Here is an 8,319-nt window from a genome sequence, read left to right as displayed (position 1 = left end):
TTCCTTGTTGGCTAGTCATTTATTACGTTATTTCACTACGTACGACCACGGAGTACGCATAACTAATAAATAACATTCTACTGATAAACAACTTAAGTATATATGAAATAAAATATTTTATTTTATTTTTTATTTTTAGTTATTTTGGAAGTAGAAATATGCGTATATAGAAAATTAAGTATTGTTTTTTTTATGATGTAGGTAGGCGAATATAGCGAATGGGAAACCTGATGGTAAGTGGTCACCACCACCCATAGACAATGGCGCTGTAAGAAATATTAACCATTCCTTACATCGCCAATATGCCACCCACCTTGGGAACTAAGATTTTAATGTCCCTTGTGCCTATAGTTACAATGTATTACTCACCCTTCAAACCGGAACACAACAACACTGGGTTCTGCTGTTTGGCGTTAGAAAACCTGATGAGTGGTTGGTACTTACCCAGACGGGCTAGCTCAAAGCCCTATCAGCGTGCCGTTAGCTTTCACTTCAATAATGGCAAAGGAGTGCTCTGGCACTGACGATGTACCTGAATATTATTAAATAGTCTATAATAGATATATTAACAGTTTTCTTACGTCATCGAAAACCGGTTGATACCTTTGGTCCGGCGCCTCATCTTTCCCCAGTTGTGACATAGAGAGCAGGTGCACGATACAGGCGTGTTTGTGCATACGCTTGTACAAGTCGTAAGCTTATTATCTCTGTAAATTGAATAGTTAGTATTAGGTTTTTTGTTATGATATAAGTGTTAATTATATTACAATTTTACTGATTGTGATTATTTCATAATTTTGATATACTAAGGCATTTTTAAACTTTTTAGCAATGGCTGATGACAGCATAAAATCGCATTTCATAAAATCGCATATGAATGCGATTTTATGAAAAGTGATCATCTTCACATATAGACATTTGGTTCGTAAGATTTTTTTTTTCTATTGGTAGCAAACGAGCAGGAAGCTCATCTGATGGAAAGTGATTACCACCACCCATGAACATCAGCAGCACCAGGGGGCTTGCAGGTGCGGTGCCGGCGTTTAAAGAATGAGTACGCTCTTCTCTTGAAGGTTCCAAAATTCGGGAAAACTGCCGGCGAAAGCTGGTTCCACAGAGTGGTTGAGCGAAGGCACTGGCACAAGAGACACACAATATGTATGCGTGTCTCTTGTGTCTGTTAAGAACACTGGCTCACATTCAAACCGGAACACACTGCTACAAAGTATATAGATATTGATTTATCATAACACACATAAACAATGTCAAGTAACAGTCACAGCATAGGTTTCTATTGTCTACAATACTGATTGCTAATCCAATTCTGTTCCTATAGGATTTAGGTCAAAGTGTGACAAAACTAGGTCGCAACTGTTCAAGAGGCCCTACAGTGTTATAAAGTTTGCAATCGATAAATAACCAGCACACAAACCCACTGGCAACTTCATTGTAAGTAGCGAAAACTTGAAAACAGGTGTTAAGGAAATCGACATGTTCTTGTGTGCTATTTAAACATATATAGTTTACTTGTACAGTTAAATCGGAATAATTCTATTTTATAACATATCTAATAGCGCCTCTGTTTGCGCGGGTAACGTTCTACTGTATGCAACTAGTTGTCGGTCGCGGCTTCGTTCGCGTTTTAGGATCGGTCATTAGGTTTGGTATAAAAAGGTTATGTCTATGTCCTTCCTTGGAGTTCAAGCTTTCGATTCAGTGGTTTGGCCGTGAAACATCAACAGACAAACAGACAGAGTTTCTTTCGCATTTATTAATGTAGGTGTAAATTTAAACAAATTTAACAATGAAATGAGATCAATATTTATAAAATTTATTTTCAAAATAAAAATATAATGGATTGAGTTGCTACAGGAAGTATGTTTGTTGATATATTTAACATCTTCAAATAACACGTACAAGTTTCTTTTAATGTTCGATAGATAAATCTCCCACTGTCGACTTCTTCCCACCGCGTTTAAACAATAAGCTAAGTTACGCTATATTAAATCATAATACTATAGTCAAGTCTGACGAGACTTGAGAGTTTTGAGTCGATCACAGTAATAGTATTCCCATGAATCCATAAAAAAACGAATACAATTATATCTTCCCAGAGAGTAAACGTATATACTTGGAATTGACCAGAAATTAGTTAAGAAATAATGACGTGTCAAGTAAATAGCGTATCAATAACGTGTGGAGTATTTCCTCACTCAAGTTTCGCTGAATTGTATTTAATACGCATATAGGGAACACTATAAATTATGCAGTAGCTCCGACGGTACGAGATCATTGAGTGTATGAGGCCAATGCGCTGTGCCTCTTAATGCTATATTAGCCTTTCGTCACTAGGGCCCTTCATTAATCATTCAGGTTGCCTTTATTTTATAATCGGTGTATAAAATATTAGTAAAGTGAAAACATAGACGCAGCAGATTAAATCCAGTATCAATATATTGGAAGTTTTACAAAGTAAGGGTCAAGTTAAAACTAAGATTATGGAAGTCAGTCTGGTGATTAATTGCCCACGCCATAGTCGTATTTGTTTTTCCCTTGGAAACTTCCAAGGATTAATGTGATATTTTAATTTTTACTAATGCTCGTATGTATAGTTAAGTTTCGATGGATGCATATTTTGTTTATGATTGTTACACTGAATGAATAAATGGATACATCAATAAGTCTTTTGTAATTTTCGGGTTTTTTGTATTGTATTATTATTGTTAGTATTTTTTGCCCCTTTTTATATAAAAAATTAAGTAATACACAAAAATACTTTGTGTACAACTAAATATTATAAAAAAAATCAATTGCAGCAAACTATTATTAATTTATCCATAAGAAATAATTTCAATGTATTAATAATTCAATGGAATTATTAATTTGTATTGAAATTTTGAAACTAAATAAATCTTACATAGTTTTACCGTAACAATTTTCGCTCGGACCAAAAAATCTTTCCCTGTTTATGTTGATTTATCTCAAAAAATATACACAAAACACATAACGTTGGGATAACTTGTATCCGTCGTGAGATTATATTATATATTTGTCCAAATAAACATTTCTCATTTCTCATATATATACCTATTATAATGTAAAAGCTCCATATCAATCAGATGAATAGTTTTTTCGTGAATTCAGCTAAAACAAACGAACAATACTTACCTCATTGTAATACTTATTTGTATAAAATCAGTAGTACTCTTTAAAAATTTTCATAATGAATATGAAAATGTAAATCGCGTTAAAACAAAAGTCAAACGGCATTTGCATTCCTGGTTTATCATGAAAGAGTGAGCTGATATAAAAAAATAATCATTTTATAGTTTAGCTGTTATAACTAATAACTAAATGTAAAATATGTACCTATATATCACTATAAAATATAACGCATTAAGCAAAAATATTACAAGCATTAGTAATAATATCGTAATATGATATAGACTGCGGGAGGAATTCCAGCGTCGAATCCAGTTGAGTATTGAAAATTGATCATCATAGAACAATATCAATAGGTACAATTTAATATCACATTAAAGAATTAGATTTATACTATTTTTATTAACACTGTCTCGGGCAATAATATGTACATACTATTTCTTTTAAAACGATTTCGATTTACGACTTAAAAATCGGCCCCAAAACTCCCTTTTCAATATAAAATATCGTTGTTTCAGTTTACGCATACTTATAATATAAAAATCCATATATTCAATTACATAATATTGTTTTATATTTATAGTATAACAGATCCATTGTTTCAACTATCGCGGTCTAATACGCCATAGGTGTTATGAAAAACTTTGTTACAGACTCAAGGCTATTAAAATACATCTATTTATTTTCATTACCTATACCTCTGTGTATGTCTTATGTGTAATTCAGTTTTATAAAGAACAATTATTTTATATAAGTTCACTTACTTATTTTTACTATTGGTTTATTTATAAACGTAAGCTGATATAAAACATCTGCTATGTTTGTGCAATTACACAAGTCTCCCTTAAGCAACGCACATGTAGAAAATAGATAGACAAAACGTTGAAGAATGATCGTGACATGATGCAGCACTTGCAAGAAAAAAAACCGCTTATCCCCTTAACGTGATTTGGCTTAAACGAAAACTAAGACAATTTAGGGTTAAATTTCTCTACAAGAAACGAAGTATTTAAAGGAACTAGAATTACTTAACAAGTACAGTTATATATTATTTAGAGATTACTATATTTTTGTACTAAGTATGGCAAGACGATAGACATTAGGTAATTTTACTTTTTTAATGATAAAAAAAATCCAAAAAAAATACTTGTTTCATTTTATATATATTGGTAACTTTAGCTAGTTAACTTTAAAAACTTTGTCGTAATAATAATAATTGAATCGAATTAAATGTTAACTATAAGCGTTATATTCGAAAATATATAAAAAACAGTCACGATGACTTGTATATTCCAGGCTATTTCAGCAACTGCTTCTAATCCAAAAGTCATCTATGGTCATTTTCATACATTGTGAATGAGATTTCGCTCTTACTAGCCCTTCTATACGGTAAAAAACTATTTGTTTGGACTACCCTTACGTTCGAACGCAAACCCTTCCGTGCAATATGATTTGCGTCAGTGGAGATGCGTTTAGAACTGATCATCGGACGGTAACCGAGCGGAAAAAGCGCTTCTCATGCGGCCGTTTTGAAAAACAGTTTGAATAAGATTCGACGGATATTCTCTGATTTATTTTAATAAAAATCTAACTTTTTCTTAGGCACAAAAATAATGTTCCTTAAATTTTTGTGTAATTATATTTGGTGAGAGTAATCAGACACGTCGTTTGTGACAAATTTTGATAATACACGATACGTTTGTGTGTTACCATAATTTAACTTCAGGGTGGTTCGGTGATCATTACTTTTTAATTTTTATATGTTTTTAATAATCTACCTTTTAGGCTATTGTGTTTCAAAAGGCGTCAACCGCAAGGTGGGTAATGTTATCATTCCATTAATTACAACAACCGTCCCCCTGCTTTTTAAAAGTAAATTAATCCGATTAAGGGGGGAATCGAAGAACCCGCTCCATCCGAGTTTATTCAGGCAACTTTCTTACGAATAATTATTTTTTGTAATTAAATCCATCAACACGATTTTTTCCTAATGATTCTCCCACGGGAGCGGGTGGTGGGCGAGGGGGTGTGAGAGCTTTATTTTTCGTATTTTCCTAGTTCATAAAAAATACCATGCGCGATAACGTTGGTAACAACATGGATCAGAAGGTACTATAAAATACATTTCGAATTGTATTTGTATGTTGCTAAGTTAAGATTTATCCAAACTAAATAAATCATCTCTTACTTAGTTAAACCAACAATTTAATAATAAGTATATATACTTTTTAATTATCTAAAATGTGATATTTATTGAAAGTATATTTTTTATCCTGTTTATGATTCTTTGTCTGCAAAATTTGGAACATCCTCATTTAGTATAGCATCCCTCCCCGGCCGTAGTGTTAATGATATCTCGCTTTTAAAGGGCACATCATTTACTTACTTTTAAGAAAATTAATTGAAATGAGTTCTGACGATGAAAAGATGGCTATACAAAAGAGAACGGTAGTCGCTAGGTGTCGCTCAGAGATAACTTGTTCGACTTTAATTAATTATTTTGTGGCAAAGAATTCTGTTCACTTTGTAATTTTAGCCGCATTCATTTATTTGCTAAATTATGATTTCAATTATACAAGCAATATAAATTAATTTCTTGAAAATATTTACCATATAATTAAAATTCCTTTGAATCATGTTATTAATGCTGTCTTGTATAATTAAAGTATAATTAGTTGATGAAACCTAGAAAACTTATAATAAGTTATAAATATCACAGTTCTGGTAAATGTTTATTATATCTATCTATTGTTTCTTTGGATCAATATATATATATTTACTGGCTTTGTGCAAGCCCGTCTGGGTAGATACCTCATATATTCTATCGTCAAGCGGTAATACTCAGTATTTTGTGTTTCAGTTCGGAGGGAGAATGAAACAGTAATTACAGGCACAAGGTACATAAAATCTGTTAAGGTTATGTAAGAAATGATTAAAATTTCATACTGCACCAATGTCTATGGGCAGTACGGTGACTAGTTACCACCAAGTGGCCCACTTACCAGTCCCCCTACCGATGCCATAAAAAAAAAGGAAAAATTATAAAGGAATTATTATGTTCCAATTTGAAGGCATTAAAAAACATTTTTTTCTTGACATTATAATTTTCTTGACACATATAACGTGTGATAGATATATTTACACATATGTATGAAGTGTACATATATTCTTTGTCTTTTATTATTTCTAACTCGTTACGTAGCGGACAGGTCACATCTGCGTATAGAACAGTGTATGGATACTTAATGTATCGGGAGGACCGCAGATTGATGGCCGCCCCTTCGGGAGTCTATTGCAATAGATTGACTTAGTTTTGTTTCATTCGCACAACCTCGCAAGGGAATTTCTTTTGCCGACGTTTCCAGTATCATCAGTGCTCCTTGATCTAATTGTTTATGTTCACATTGTGTAAGAATTTCTTATATCTACTTATTATAGAATTAGATCACGGATATTAAATGCGGATCACTTTTATTTCAGCTCGATTTTCAACTTGTTCTATTTTTTTATGATAACATTGATATTGTATTAGGAAAGTGTAGACTCTACATGAATTCCGCAGATAATACAAAATAGATAAAGAAAATTAAACACTATATGGTAACTTATATTAAAATACGGTAATTAATTTTATTTAATTTACTTTTATCAATTACCTTATTTGAGATATATATTTATAATATTTTTAGTTCTTCACAAAAATCCTCCTAATCCTAATCCTACAAACTATCAAACTCATTTAATTTTTTATGGATACCGATTCGATTAGTAATAAATTACTTGACACTGAGTAACAGTACGACTGTTTTGTTCACAATTTCCAGTATTCGGATCTAAAATGTAAATAAGGAGTTGCTCGTACGTTTTATTACTTTCCCTACGGGTGTGGCGAAGTAATATTTTGACTTTTTATTTTTAAGAATGAAACTCGCTGTGAGGGAAGTGTGAAATGATGTTTTGGTTTTTATTTTATCGTTCCGCAGGGTAATGTAAGGCCCGCAATCTTTTTGTGTTATATTATTTGAATTATATATGGCTTTGTTTTCACAATTACAATTATCGTAAGGTGTTTATTATACTACTGCATTTCGGCTTTTTCTTCTTTCAATTCTAATATATATTTTTTCAAATTTTGATCGTTAAGGAAAATTATATTGTAACAGTTTTGTTTTCATTAATGTGAACTTTCGTAACACCCATCAGAGCTTTCCTCTTTTTTCTGATTCCGATAAGATTCCACAGCTCAGCTTCGACTAAATGATATGTCAAATTAGATCAGCTTAGCTGGATTTCCATGAGGACTATGACCCCTATATTTCAATTGTTATATGACCATTAATTAATAAAATTAAAATTATATACGTAACTGAGCCGAAATAATCCAGCAGTTAGAATAAGATATTCTTAACCTACGATTGCGGGCTCAAATGTAGGCTTAACTACTGAATTTTCATTTTCATAATTTTGTGTTTTTAATTCACCTCGTATTCAGCGGTAGGCGAAAACTAATCTATATGACGTGTAGAAGAAAATAAATTGCCACATGTACACCACCAAATTCAATTGGTGCAATGTCTATCTATTGATAATGACTGATTGAAAGACTGATTGAATGATTTCAACGAAATTCTGCCACATTTGTATTCACCAATCCGTAATGGTGCAGCGTGGTGGAATATGCTCCAAACCTTCTCCTCAAAGGGAAAGGAGTCCTTAGCCCAGCAATGGGAAATATCGGTGAAATTTTTGTTTTTGCGTAGGTCTCTATATATTTAAGATTGAACCCGGTAGGTGGCGATCAGCCGAACGAAGTCGGCAAGGGCAGCTAGGACTGTAATAATTGTTTGGGTAAAGAAAATTCTAGCAATGTACTGACGTTAATAATGCAATTAAATTCTTCACTTATCACTAATTTATTATTTTGGTAAAATAATACAATTTGTTTAAAATATTTTTAGCAGGTACCACACATCGTTAGTCACTTTCTCCCTACGACAATGGCCTTACACTAAATATCTTCTTTCCTCAAAAATGTGCTGCCATGTACACACATATTTGAATAATCCTTGTAATTCGTTTATTGCATTATTTAATTATTTGTTTTCAACTCATCTTGTTAAATGCATTAAATAAATCCCTTCGCATTAAACAGTACAT

The sequence above is a fragment of the Vanessa atalanta genome, chromosome 9 (genome assembly GCF_905147765.1).
Source record: "Vanessa atalanta chromosome 9, ilVanAtal1.2, whole genome shotgun sequence".
NCBI lineage: Eukaryota > Metazoa > Arthropoda > Insecta > Lepidoptera > Nymphalidae > Vanessa > Vanessa atalanta.
The sequence above is the reverse complement of the archived record's forward strand: the minus strand, read 5'-3'. Positions refer to the sequence as shown.